The following is a 14,800-nucleotide window of genomic DNA, read 5'->3' as shown; positions in this document are numbered from 1 at the left end:
CAGATTCAGACCCAGAAAAGAGATGCTCCCGGCAATAGAAGAACAGAGAGTAATATGGGAAATGTTTCTTGGCTCTAGGCAAGCTGCATGCAGGAAAGATATGAGTTTATTGTTTCTCTGAGAAATACGAGATTTTAGGGCAACAAGCTGAGCATGGTGTACATCTCAGGAGGCAGAGGTAAGAGGGCCAGACATTAGAGGCCAGCTTATTTATGCAGGAATCTGTCAGATTTTACTAACAACATTCAATCTGCCTTCTCTCACAAACTGACTTGTTGAGGGCTTGATTGGGATCCTTTCTCCCCAACTACAGCCCACGTTTCCTGACCTAGGCTTCCACAGACTGCCACAGCCATGTGGGGCTGGTTTGGCAAAAACTGGGCTCTAGCATTTGCTTGAGCTGTTTTCTTTTCCACCTCATTGTTTCCATAGGATGTCTGCCTTCCCAAAATAGCACTGGGGCATTCTAGGTAAACTCAACATCCGACCAAAATCCCCATTCAGCAGCAGTCTGAGGGCCCCAGGCTGTCATTTTCCTTTCTTGGATCACTCAAGCTCAGAGGGATGGGCGTGTGGGACAGGTTCACTTTGGAGCCTGGAACAGGCAGGGTGGGAGGCAGTCAACCAAGCCCACTGACCTCTGGTCTCTGAGCCAGCACTAGAGGGCCTCCACCTTCCTGGCTGTCTCACTGCCTGGGGACTGTTAGGACACACACAATACATTTTTAGGTACCTAATATATACAAATGTTGTATACCTGGTAACATTCCTGCCCAGCCTTGTTGGCTTTGGGATTCATTTTGTTACAAACGTGATGACTCTTGGATCCTTTCCCCAAGTCATCATACACTCATGGCTCACCAGTCCCTTTACTGAAGTTTCTCTATAGATTCATCTGGTGTTTGTTTTTTCCTCCACCGCTTTGTGAACATTTCCTGTAATTTTCCTTGATCTGTCTGACAGTTCACATCCACAAGAGCTATTGTCCTCTGATTTGATAACTTTACTGTGTTCTCCTTTTCATTGAAAAGAAAAAAAAAAAAAAAAGAAGTCAGGCAAAACATGATCTTAGGGGCTGGGGAGATGGCTCAGTGGGTAAAAGCAATCGCCATACAAGCATGATTACCTAAGTTTAAGTCCCCAGAACCCATATAAAAGCTCAAAGTTCAACAGTGTTAGAAATCCCAGTGCTCTGATGAGAGAATGGGAGTGGAGACAGGAGAGGTTTGAAAACTTGAAGGCCAGCTTGTCTGGTGTACACAGAGGGAAACAATAGAGACCTTGTCTCAAGCCAGGTCGGAGGTGAGGACTGATATCCAAGGCTGTCCTCTGACCTCCACATATGCCATGGCATGTACGCATTCACATGAACACACATGAACACACCTGAACACACACACACAAAACAGCAACAATAAAAGTGATCTTAATATTGGTCCCTTGGAGAAATGACTCTAAGTGACTTCCAAAGTAGCTGCTGTCTCCCCGGTAAATGTCTTAATCTGCATCTCTAAAACATAAGGCTCCTTAAAAAAACATAAATGTAACATCTTGACACATTAAAAATGGAACAATTCTTTAGTGTAGTCAATCAGTGTTCAAGTTTACTCAATTTTCTGCTTATTTTATGGCTTGGAAATGTTTTCAAATATTGGTTTGGATGGGGAAAGTTGTCAAACACCTTAAAATATTTTATTCGTGTTTTCACATACCAAAGATTTACTCAGGGAACTTGTTAAAGTGATGATTCCCAAATTCAACCCACTGATGGGAAGAGCCTTCAGAAATTCCTTTACTTGCCCATGTCTACCAAAATTCAATCCCTTTCCTCCTCTGCGTTTAACTCTTTGCCTGTCCCTGTTGCTGCGCCTTGCTTTATGTTGTGATTCAGTTGCAGAGAGTTTATTTGGTCTTTGAATATCCACTGCTCTCTTCATCTGGCCTGGAACAGGCTGTCTAGAACACCTGCAGCCACCTCTGTTCCCTTCTTTGCTATCCATCCTTGGGCTCCCGACTTAGCATCACATCCTCCTTCCCACCTTCCCTAACTTGCATGTCAGATGTCCCTCCTGCCTCCTCCCCAGGGCCCACCTTTTCTTGTCATTACAGCTGTCAAGTTGCTTTGCATAATTCTTGGTCCTGCTCTCATATCAGACCAAAAGGTGCCCAAGAGTGGGGACTTCATCATCTTGTTTACTCTTATAGTCCCAAACCCCGCCACCCGCCTGGCCCACAGCCAAGATCAGGCAAATCATCCTGGAAACGGAAACCAAATCAAATGGAAGTTTATTTCAGTCACAGACTTGGGACAATTTGGCTATCAGAAAACCCCAGGATTTTGCTTGTATACAGTATAAAAATCTCAGGCATTCACATGTCTAGGCAAAGCACACACTCTAAGCATCTATTTTTAGGGTGTTCTCCATAACATCACTAGCTATGCACTCATTATCTTTTCTTGGCATTTTCAGACAGATACACAACAGTTATCATCAGAGAATTAAGGAAGAAAAGAAAGTTTTGCCAACTTACTCAGTTCTCTCCTTTTATTGAGGAAAGACAGTCCTCTTCCATATTTATATCTGACTCAAGGAATGCTAGCCAGGTCTTGAAAGCAGTTTGGATCTATTTAGTTAATAAAATATACTACCAAAATCAATTTTACCTATCTCTTTTTTCTATTTAAATATGGCTACCAGGGCTGGAGAGATGTCTCAGCGATTAAGAGCACTGACTACTGTTGCAGAAGACCCAGGTTCAAAACCCAGCACCCACATGGCAGCTAACAAACTGTCCATAACTCCAGTTAGACCTCTGCAGGAACTGTACTACATGGTGCATTTACACACATGCAGGCATAACACTCATACACATAAAACAAATAAGTAAAGAAATAAATAGACTAACAGATAAATATGGCTACCACAAGACTTAGGACACAATACATGGCTTACACTGTTTCTACTGAACAGCAGAACCTGTGTACTTATTGAGCATCTCTGCCAAAGCTTCCTCATCTGTAAAATGAAAAGATCAAAAACCTCTTTCTTACATGTTTACGATGAAGATAAAGGTACTTAAGATCATACCTGACATATAATAGGTGCTCTCTAAATGCTTGTGTAATAAATAATGGTACATAAAACACTTAGAATCTGAACCCCTTGTGTTAGGCCAGGTTCCCTACAAAAACAAACACAAGGCACAGCTTAAGGTGGTTTTATTGGAGGGCAGAACCCAAGGGAAGTGGAACTGGTGGGAAGGGGAGTTAGGTTAGGAGGGAGGGGAGCACATGGGTAGTATATTGCAGAGCAGGACACCAGCTTCCCTAGAAAACTCAAAGCTGGTGCTTGATGAGATAAATCACAGCGGGAGAGGACATGGTATGGTGTGGAAGAGGTGCTTATTTATGGGTTCCTTCTTGTCTCCAGTTTCTCACTGGGTGAAGTTTGCCTCTGGCAATGTTAAGTTCTTTACACTTTCTGGTTATGTTAGAGGGTCACTTGGGGAAGATAAGAGGCCAAAGGTCCGCTAGCTGGACATGGGTTCTGGACCCAACCTGCTCCCTGATGTACCAGGAGCCATGGAAGCCTTGAAGAAACTTCACCCTCATCCCTGGAGGGTCCCTATAATGTCAGGAGATGGCAGTGGGACACGGCTTTATCCCATCATATCATGCTAGAGCTGGTTCAGCTAGTGGCCAAGCCCAAGGGCTGATTGGACCCAGTGGGGCTGAGGGAATGGGGCATCATCTCAATACTGTACATACTGGCCTCTGAGAGCCTGACTCATATTTACTCACTGAACTCCTTTGGACATCTCAACAACTTCTCAACTTGAGCCTGTCCAAACTATACTCTTGATGCCCGTCAGCAGTTCCTTCCCTGACCCTGTCCCTCCATGCCCTGTCTTGTACAGACGGCTAACTTCAGTATCTTGCTCAGGGCAGAAACCTGAGTGCCACACATGGGGTTCCTTCCTCCTCCACCCATGCATTCTCAGCAAGTCTCGCCAATTCTGCCTCCAAAATGAATCTGAAAGCTGCTGGTTACCTTTTCTCATCTCCATAGATGACCAGCATCTCTCCTGTGGCTGTGGCAATAGATTCCAACCTGGTCTTACTGCTTCCCAACTTTCCTCTCTCCAGTTCTTTCTGTTCACAGTAGCAAGAAGCATCCTTTAAGGCACAAATCAGGTCCTGTCTCTTCCTGCTTTCAAATCCTGCAGTGGCTTTTGTAATAAAACCTGAAGTCTTACCATGACCTGCACTTCATAAGCTCCTTCAGGCAGTGTTCTTGCCTTCCTGTAATAACGCCTCTCCTCTTTGTTCTCTGCTCAGCACCCTCCTTCTTTCTTACATAAAGTATGCTGTATTGTTTGCAGCATAAAAGATGGTAGAACGCTGTCCACTTCTCTTTCTGTAAATAAAGGCTTACTGGAATACAAGCATGGTGGGGGTTTATGGAGCATGAGGCATAAAAGTTACTATCTGGCTGTTCACAGAAAGCTTAGCACCCTTGTTTTGGAGCCTTTGGCCATGCCTCCAGCTCTTTCCTCAGTTTACAGGCCAGAGACTCATAATGAACACAGTCTTTCTTCAAACACAGCACCCAGGCTCCATTGCTGTAACAGAAGTCATCCCCTGCCCCAACACACCATTATTTCCTGCCACCCCACCCTGCTTCTTTCTAGCACTTTCTCAATGTGAGGTTACATATTTATTCATTATTCTTCCTGTTTACTGTCAGTCCCCTCCCTTGACAGCTCTGAGCTCTGGGAGGAGGAGGAGCTCACCGGTGTACTCCAGCTCCCTAAGAACCTTCTTTCGCTAGTAAACTACTGCAATTTCTATACCTCTTGAACTTGACCCCGTTGCAGTGGTTCTGAACCTGCACTCTGGTCTGAAACTTACCCAGTCTTTTTGCTTCTGCTAAGGAGTTTGGGGGCAGGTAACGTTCCCAGAAAAGAACACAGGGCAGAGTTTGAATATGGGGTTACCTTTTCTAAAAATTTCTCAGCCACCAGGAAGTCGTGGCCCCATCTCGTCGTGTTTGATTTTGTTTTCAGCGATTGTTCAATCCCCTCACTTTTCCACATGAACCAGAAAGTCGAAAGTGAGCACAGGGCTGCCTGCATTTATTCACCTTTTCACTGAAAAGCCCCTGGGAGTCACTGTGCCGGAGAACCTAAGCCAAAGGAAGGAGCTTGCACTTCCCTCCTCCAGCCACCAGGGGGCTTCCCGGCCACCAGAGTCCTGGTTCCTCCCTCACAGAGCCAGGGCTGGGGTTGGACATCTGGGGAGCAAGTTAAGAAGCTGCAGCTCAGGGGACAGAAAAAGCATTTCCAGTGTCCCTCCTTGGAGACCAGGCTGCACGCAAGAAAGAACTCATGAACACGCAAAAACATCAGATGGTGACACAGAACCCTTCAGGTGCGCACAGGCAGTCATGGGTGGAGAAGCAGAGCAGGAAGTGACTTGGAGAACCACTCCCTCTGCTTTACAGACCAGAAAATAAAGGGACATAACTGATTAAAACTAGAACCAGCTAGAACTCAGGTCTTCCCCTCTGCCATTCTGTCTCTCTATGCTGTCCTCTCTGTGATCTAGATTATTCTTCCAGGTAGTATGTGGAATGGCTAAGCATAGATCCGAGGTCTCTGGAAATCGTTTGTGGAGAAGGTGTGGAAGGAACACTAGACTTGACCTTGATGAGCTTGACTTGAATCCTGACCACCATTTAATCCTGTCCACGAAGCAAGGCCAGGGTTCTACACTCTTCCCTCAACTTCACAACACGAATAGGTCTAAGAATCCCTGTACTGCTGGGCGGTTTCAAGAATTCAATGAGGCACCTGCATTTGCTTAGCAACTCTCAGATACATGGTAGATATGCAGGTGTTTATTCAATACTGAGATTTGAACAGCGAGGTTGGCAAAGCAGAGGGCAGAGGCAGAAGATTATATATCCACGGGGCTTCTTAAATTCACTGGAAGGAGAATTCACAACAAATGACTCTTTCCTGTCCCCCTCAATGCTTATCCCTCAGTGTCGATACAGTTACTGTCTGGGTCTCCGTTAGTAAAAGAAAGCATGAACGAGTATTTTGTTTGTGCCGGTGCAATGCTTCAGGATGCCAGGATGATGGCCCCTTCTGAGGAATCAGGGTTTGTTCTCCAAGCAGCTTGCATTCTGGGATACAGGTTCAGTATTCCCAGCTCTTGATTTGGTCATGTCCTTAGCAAAGGCACTCTAACTTCTTTAGGACAGTAAAAAAATGTCTTTAAACTTTATGTGTGTGTGAATGTTGTATCTGCATGCATATGTGTGCCACATGTGTGCAATGCCTATGGAGGCCAGAAGAGGGCATTGGATCCCTTGGAACTGGAATTACAGATGGTTGTTAATTGCCATGTGAGTACTGAGAGCTGAATCCAGGCCCGCTGCAATAACGGCCAGTGCTCTTAACCCCTGAACCATCTCTACAGTCTATCTATGACATTTTTAAAATATTCAGTAGAAAAATGGCTTTGCTGTTTCACCTTCTGTAATTGTGTCTATACACTGTTACTCTGATGGGCCCCTGGGCTTGCTCACCTGGTGGGCTGAAGTATCATGATGGGTGTCAAGGTCATGGGTTTGGTACCAAGGCATGGGAATAATTTCCTCCGTCTTCTTTGCTACAGCTACACTAGACCAGGCAACTCACCTGGGAACAAGAAAGGCCTGGGGACATCCATTCACTCTTCTGAAAAAAATAGCTGAAATGCACAGACACAGGATAATGGGTCATTAACGTTTTTTGTGGGATAAAAGACATCATTCGTCTTCATGTGAGGCATTTATTCATAGTTCTTTAAGACCTCAGAGTGTCTTACCCTCCCCGGATTTAGGTGGTCCAAATGTGCCCTGAGAAATTCTGGATACCCAATAAAGAACCTGTGCTGGCTGCAAAGTGGTCTGAATGGGTGGGATGCTGAGCTACCCCCCACTTTCCCTTCAGAGATGGCCCCCTTTTAGTGATTGCACAGAGGGTTTCTGCACAATTGAACTGAAATTCCGCAGCTAAAAATACATTTGTAACATGACATATTAAAGACAGAATAATGACTGTGGAGTTCTTTCCTAGGTGATCTGCATGTGTCATCATATCTTACACTTTGTACACCTCTGAGGAGCCGTGGCTAGCCTCATATCATGGACAAAGACCAAGACTAAGAAAGGAAGAGAGGACTCCAAGAGGTAAGAAAGGAAAGACCCCAGGACTGGAAGCCAGGTCTGGCTCCAGCCAGCACTTCCAGACCCACAGAACAGTTCCATAGAGTGGTGTGAATCATGTAGAGTGTGGAGCTGGAGATTCCAGTTCAAGCTGGATTTTTAGCTCTTACTACTTGGATGCTCCCTGGCTAGGTGTGTTCTGTCCTCTGAGCCTCATTTCCTTCTCCAACACAGACCTGCTAATAACACCAGTGAATAGAGGGCAAACTGGAGTGCTCTTAGTGTGGGGTCCTTGGAGACAGCTCAGCCAGCCTCCTTACAACCTCAACCCTCAGTCAGGGTGATCCAGCATCCCACTCCAGCAAGGTCATTCCTGATCATCCCACGATAGTGTCGTGGACTGTGAAGGTGAAGTGTCCCTGGGTCACCAGGAAGCCTTTGCTCTGAGTCTGGGGCTGTAAGGCCCTGAGGTTCTCTCTAAGGTGATACATCCCTTCACCCCACAGCCCTCTTTAATTAACTCAGAGCCTTAGAGCAATATCTTTTGCAGGTTCTTATCAGTGCTTCCTGATAAGGTGATTAATGGGCTCTTCTCTTCTTTACTGAGCATCCTCCTGCCCCAGAGGGCTGTGCTGGGAAGGAAGGTGCTAATTAGTTCCTGTGTGATTATCTGGCAACAGCACCAGGTCTCTGCAAATCCACCTGAAGCCCTCATCCCCCCTGGGGGTGGGGGGAGGCTGTGGCTCTCTGACTCTTTATTCCTTTTACCTGATGCCAGCTCTGCCCACAAAGCTCAGCCCCTTCTGCAGACAGCCCCTCTCTTTCTAGCAGCCTCTGTAAGTAGCTGGGACTCGTACCAGTCCAATCACCTGGGTGCTCTCAAGAGGCTGTAAGACAAGTTGAGATTTTCCAAGCCTGCTCCATGGAAAAAGTCAGGCCCTCAACAGGGGCCAGAGGACTGAATCTGCACTGAGTCCTGCCACCAGCTGAACCGTGTGGCCTTGGATAAGACATGCTTTGCTACCAAGTGTGTTTCCTTGGCTATAAAGGTTGGTCAACTCTTGGAGATAGCAAGTGTGTGTTTTTGCTGGGCCGATGACCTGGTCACAACTCTGTACTGGCTAGTGAATAGTAAAGTCATGTCCAACCTCTATGGGAAGTGTTAGGTTACAGACCCTCTCTGCCTTCTCCCAGAAATCAGGGCACTCCCCCTTCAGGCTCTCTCCCTAAACAGAGACTTGATAAGCAAAGTCTGCTATGGCCTTGCAGTCTCCTGCCCTTGCAGCTCCCGCAGCTCAGCTCTGCATCCCGTGCCCAGACCCAAGACAACTTTGAATTATAAACTTATTTTAATCTGGTGTCTTCTTGCCTTGTATGAAATTATCCCTCACGGCCCCTAGAAAATCTATAAGAGCAAGAGACTCACTTTGTTCTCTGGAATTGAGGGCTGTTTCCCTTTGGGACCCTCATCATGCTATCTGTGAGTGCTATCTTGGCTAATGATACTCTTTAGACCCAAAGGCTTGCTCTCCCTTTTCAGATCTTGTCGGGGCTGGCTATGATCTTGCTGCTAAAACTAACTCTCCTAACACAGCCCTTTGGAAGGGCAATCCTCATCTCCCTTTCTACTGAACCAGTTGACTTAAAAGTAAGCTGAGGAAGTTGACCATGATCAATCTCGTTACAGTAAATGTAGGTACAGCTTTTCCTACCATTGGCATGATTGGCATTTGGTACAGACAACTCTCACTGTGGTTCATGGTAAGCCTCTTAGGATTCTTAGTGTCTTTTAGACAGAATTTTCTCACTGAATGGGTGACATACACAGCCATTGCCGTTTAGCTGTGGGAGATACATCTCAAGTCTTCCAACGGATACTTTGAACTGAGGTTGGTATTGAACCCTATCTATCCCATGTTTTTTTCCATGTATATGTAAAATCCTATGATAAATTTAGCTTATGAATTAGGAAGACTTAGAGATTAACAATAATAGCATACTGCAACAGTGGATCTGATAACCTAGATCCATACTAAGTTATTAACAAGTGGGTAGGGTATACAGAGTGGATATGCTGGACAATGAGATGTTTATATCGCAGGCAAGACAGAGATGACGCAGGAGGTTTTGTTTCTGGAGAGTACATAATGAAAAACTTAGGAATTATTATTATTATTATTCTTTAGGTCTTTTTGAGATCGCGTCTCCCTGTAGCCCCAGCTGTCCTGGAACTAACTATGTAGACCAGGCTGGCCTTGAACTCACAGATATCCGCCTGCCTCTACCTCCCGAATGCTGGGATTAAAGGCATGCACCATCACGCTCAGCAGGAATTATTTTTTCTAGACTTTTCCATTGAATATTTTCAGACCATTGTGGATGTTATGTAAAGCAAAACTGTAGACAAGAAGGGACAACAGCACTCCACACTCCAAATATCCTCTAGGAAGCCATGCCAGCTGTGGTTGACAACTATACAATAGGTAGACAGAAGTAAGGATTCTTTTAGTTATGAGTGACAGACTATTTTGAAGCAGCGTAACTGAAATGAAATGAATTCCCATGTCATAGGGAAGTCATAGAAAGGAATTGGACTGTCTTTCTCCATTCAACAAGGGGATTATATTTCCCCTTCCATGGACTCTGCAGTAGGGGAGGCTTTCCTATATACCCTGCTTTCCCAAACCCTTTCTGCTTCATGGAAAGCGACAAGAGACATGAGCATGGAGGCCCTTCCAAAGACCTATGGAAGTGAATGGGGCATGAAGAGTTCTTTTTAGTCCTGATAGATTAGTGAAGACTGAAGTACAATCAACTGTGGTGCCTTCCTGGGACTTGGGATCTAGTGCCGTCACTCAAAGGCTCAAGGTTCCATCAGGGATTATTCATGGCATAAATCTTGAGGGTGAGAGTTGGGATGGTGGTGGTAAGGGCCCAGGGGTGAAGAACCTGGAAGGGCAGCAGGGGCTAGCCCAATGGCAGAGGGAACTATAACACCACCCCACATCAATGCCTTGTGATTTGGACTGGACTAGCCTAGCCTGTGCCAGCCTGTTTCTGCACAGAATTTGTTCTTTAATCTTCCTATTGATTCTTCAAGTGATCTAGTACCTTTACAATAACTGTTTTCCTCATTAAATTAGCCAGAGTTGGTTTCTGTTGCTTGCAGCCCAGACCTTCATTAATACAGCTGAAGCAAGTATCTGGGCAGGATGTAAATCCAGAGGAAAAGTGAGATGCTCCACAGTTTCAGGAAGCTTAAATCAGAAAACAGCAGAGCCCAAAAAGTTCATCCAGGACTTTCCCATTGATGGTGACTCTGACAGTTAATCTTGGGCTGGAGAGATTTCTCAGTGATTAAGAGCACTTACTGCTCTTTCAGAGGACCAGGTTCAGTTTCCAGCACCCCCATGGTGGCTAACAACCATCCATAACTTCAGTTCCAGGGGATCCAACACCCTCTTCTGGCTTCCACAGGCATTGCACTCATGTGGTACACTTATATACATACAGGCAAAACACTCATAAAATTAAAAATTTAAAAATAAAAAGAATAATATTTAGAATCATTATGGAAACAAGTCTCTGGGCATGTGTGTGATGGATTATCTAGAGCAGATAGAGGTAGAAAGACCCATCCTAAACGTGGGTGTTACCATATCATTGGGTGGGGTCCATGACTGAATTTCAAAAGGAGAAAACGAACTGAACAAGAGCATTCATTACTGCTTCTTGATTGCAGATCCAATGTAATCTGCCTCAAGTTTCTGCCACCATGATTTACCCTCCATGATGGACTATGTCTTCAAATTGTGAGCCAATATAAACCCTTCCTCCCTTAAGTTACTTTTGTCAGGTATTTTATTGCAGCCTCAAGACAAGTTAAGTAATGCAGAGACCATAGCCGTGATATGTGGAAGGGCTAATTCCTTTCCACGGGGGCAGAATCACTTACATTGAAGATTTATTTTCTGATCCATGATCTTCTGGTTCATGATCTTCCTGTTTGCAAAACTCAGGTCCCAATGGCAGATGGAATGGGTCTTAGTGTACTTACCATCCATGAGGTCTTTTTCTTTACTTCAAAGGGTCACATGGATAGATGATGTCACACTTGTCATTGCTAGTTCTAGGAAAACAATATAAAGCAAGTAACTGAACTCTAAAAAATATTTTAAAAGTCCTGTAAGTATCTGGGTCTTTCCCTCTTCCGTAGTAACTTAAGATGGTCAAAGAAGTGTCTGGGTTGCTGCCATGGAATCTGTGGGTGGGGAGAGTCCTTTGTAGTGGAGTTGATTTTAATTTCCTCCCCTCTTCCTCCTACAGGTAACAGCAAAAGGCACAAACCTCCATGGAGACCAGAGTCTAGAAGGAAGCGAAGGAACAACAGCTGCAGATAGTAGACACACAGATGTGGAAATGGCCGATTTCGTTGAAAGCCTCTGCTTCATTCCTTAGCCCAGGCTGAGACTCTTCTTTGAGTTGTTCAAGACAACTCATACGCCTTCTCTTCAGCTCACAAGTGCCCTGGAAGGTCAGAGCCATGAGGTTGAGACCATGAGCTATGGACTCTGGAGCAAGACGCCCTTGCTCCAAATTCCCGCTGAGCATGTTTGGACAAATTATTAAATTGCCAGACTTCAGTTTCCTCGAATGATACCTACCTCATAAGACTTCTGTGAGATTTTGTCTGTTTTCCAGGACTGGAGATTGAACCCAGGAACTTATACATTCTACCATTGAGCTATATCCTTAGATTTTTTTTTTTTTTTGGTCTCTTTGAGACAGGGTCTCCCTGTAGCCCCAGCTGTCCTGGAACTCACTATGTAGACCAGGCTGGCCTTGAACTCAAAGAGATCCACCTGCCTCTGCCTCCTGAGTGCTGGGATTAAAGGCGTGCACCACCACGCCTGGCTATTAGCCTTATTTTTATGATTTTACTTCTTTTGTTTTTAATTTATTCTTTCACAATTTTAGCATACACATATAAATACATATATTGTGCTTTGATTATATTCCCCCTCTTGTCTTCTTATACCTTCCCCTTCCTGCTGAACCCTTCTTCTTCCCAAGAAATCCTTTTCTTTTTTTCATATCATGTGTCTGTGTGTGTGTTACTGAATTTAAGTAAGGTTGTTTACATGAGCATGGGTGGGGGGTTATTTTCTTGAGTAAGGGTGAATAGGATATTACTGACTCCTCTCCCCCAGGAGCCATTAACTGCTCACAGTTCATGAGCCCTGAGCCCTCCTCAATCTGTGATCAGATATTGATGGACCCAGTATTGTGCAGGTAACCACTGCTGCTCTCTTCCATTATGTTCCCTGAGCTTGGAAGGAGATATCCAGGTTTCCCATTTATGGCTGAGCACTGAACAATTATTATTCTAGCACCTATTTATTTATTATTACATTTATTTATTGTGTTTATGCATATGTATGTCACAGTGCACATGGGGAGATCAGAGGACAACTTGTAGGAGTTGGTTCTCTCCTTCCACTATGTGGGTCCCAGAGGTTGAACTCATATTGTCAGGCTTGGCGGTAAGTGCCTTAACCCACTGAGCAATCTCAGAGGCCTTCTTCTCAGCACTTTGACTAGTTATGAATCTTTGCACTAACTAGTGCTCAGTGCAAATAAATTCTTCTCTGATCAAAGCTAAGAGCAGCACTAATCTCTGAGTATAAAAATAAATAATTAGAAGGCAGTTTGATACTATGTTCATTTAGCAAAAGAATAATAGGCTTCCCTTCTAGAGCCTATCACCTCCCCAGCCACAAGGTTTTGTTTTTGTTTTCTTTTTTACCAGATTTACAGTACCAGGCATGGATTCTCTCCTGTAGAGCAGACCCTCAGTCTAATCAGAAAGCAATTGGTTGCCCGAATAACAGTCAGTCATGCCACTATTGCACCAGTAGGCATACCTTGCCTGGCAGATTGGTATTGTAAGTCACAGGGTTTCCAGCTAGGTAAGATCATTGAAGACTTTTTCTACATAGGACCTCCTTGCACTGTAAAAGCTAGCCAGCAAAAAGGAAGCCTTCATCTCAGTTCCAGTTTGACTTCTCTAAGTCCTACATCCGAAAAGTATATATGTAGTGTTTTCATCAATAAGGTCTATCTAATTCTGATGAGCAGAGTAATACTAGCCCTATTTTTTTCTGAAATTTTATTTTGAGGCAGGGCCTCTCTAAGTGACCTAGGCTGATCTTGAACTCATTATGTAGACAGGAAGGTCTTGAACTTGCAATATTCCTGCATCAGCCTCTTGAGTAGCTGGCTTTACATTTGTGTACCACTATGCCATCTCCTGTAAGGTCTGGATGAGTTATAATGTGCTCAGAGTGGGCCTGGCACAGAGTGCAGTCTCAGTAAATGTCACCATCTTGATTCTTCTGGGTAGTGATTAAACCATGGTGGTACTCCTGATTTCTCTCATGAATGATATAATTCTCCAGGGAGTTCCTGATCGAGGCAGAAACTGGGAGGAACAAAGCAGTCATGAACTCACAGTCTAGGAGGACCCAAAGTTTATGTTTGTTTCTTAAAACCAAAGGGATAAACTGCTTAGTATACCTTGTTGCTAGAATGTACCATCTCAGAACCTTTTTATTTATTTATTACATTAGTTTAATTTTATGGGTATGAGTGTATTGCCTGCATGTGTGTAAGTGCACCCATGCTGTGCAATGCCTGTCGATGTCAGAAGAGAGCATTGGATTCCCCTGGAACTGCAGTTGGATTGTTGTTAGCTGCCGCGTGGGTACTTGGAATCAAGCCCAGGTCCTCTGCAAAAGCAGCCAGTGCTCTTACCTCTGAGCCATTTCTCCAGTCCCCTACCTCAGGACCCTTTGACAAGCCTATACCACGCACATGCACACTCACACGGACACATGTGCACACAGACAACACAGGATGCCAGCCTCAGGTAGCCCAGCATGGCAACGAGGACCATTTTACATCATCTGCAATGATTCCTGTTCAATCCCGGCTGTCTTCCCAGGAATAGAATTCCTCTACTCACTAGTCTTGGTCTACAAACCCATTCTACATCCTCAGGGTTGAGAATTAGAGCCCTGGAAGAGGAATCCTAGTGTAAATCACCTATAAACCGCTTGTTTTCTCCTCTTCCCATTTTAACACAGAATTCACAAACTCAGAACTAGTTGTCTCCCTAGCAGATCTGGAGTAACAGCTCTGCCCTTTGCTCCCATGTCTCCTAGAGCCAGAATAACATCTTTAGAAACAATAATACTAACATTAATGATAATGGAAAATACATATAAAGCACAAAATGCTTATCACTGCTCTTTATGACTTTTATGTACCAACTCTTTTTAATCTTTTTAAGAATCTTATAAAATAAATGCTGTAGTCATCCCATTTTGCAGATGGGAAAACTGAATCACAAACCAGTTAGGTAACTTGCAAAGGTCAAGTAAGAGGCAGCCAGTCTCGCACCACAGTTTGGGCTGTTAACTACTGGAAGCATCTTTGGGGATACTGAGGGATTTATGGCGCCTTCCACCTAATACCACCCTACATGTGTAGTTCAAAATAAATCCAAGTCTGATTCATAAGAG

Source organism: Nannospalax galili, unplaced genomic scaffold (genome assembly GCF_000622305.1).
Source record: "Nannospalax galili isolate Female #2095 unplaced genomic scaffold, S.galili_v1.0 scaffold683, whole genome shotgun sequence".
Classification (NCBI taxonomy): Eukaryota; Metazoa; Chordata; class Mammalia; order Rodentia; family Spalacidae; genus Nannospalax; species Nannospalax galili.
The sequence above is the reverse complement of the archived record's forward strand: the minus strand, read 5'-3'. Positions refer to the sequence as shown.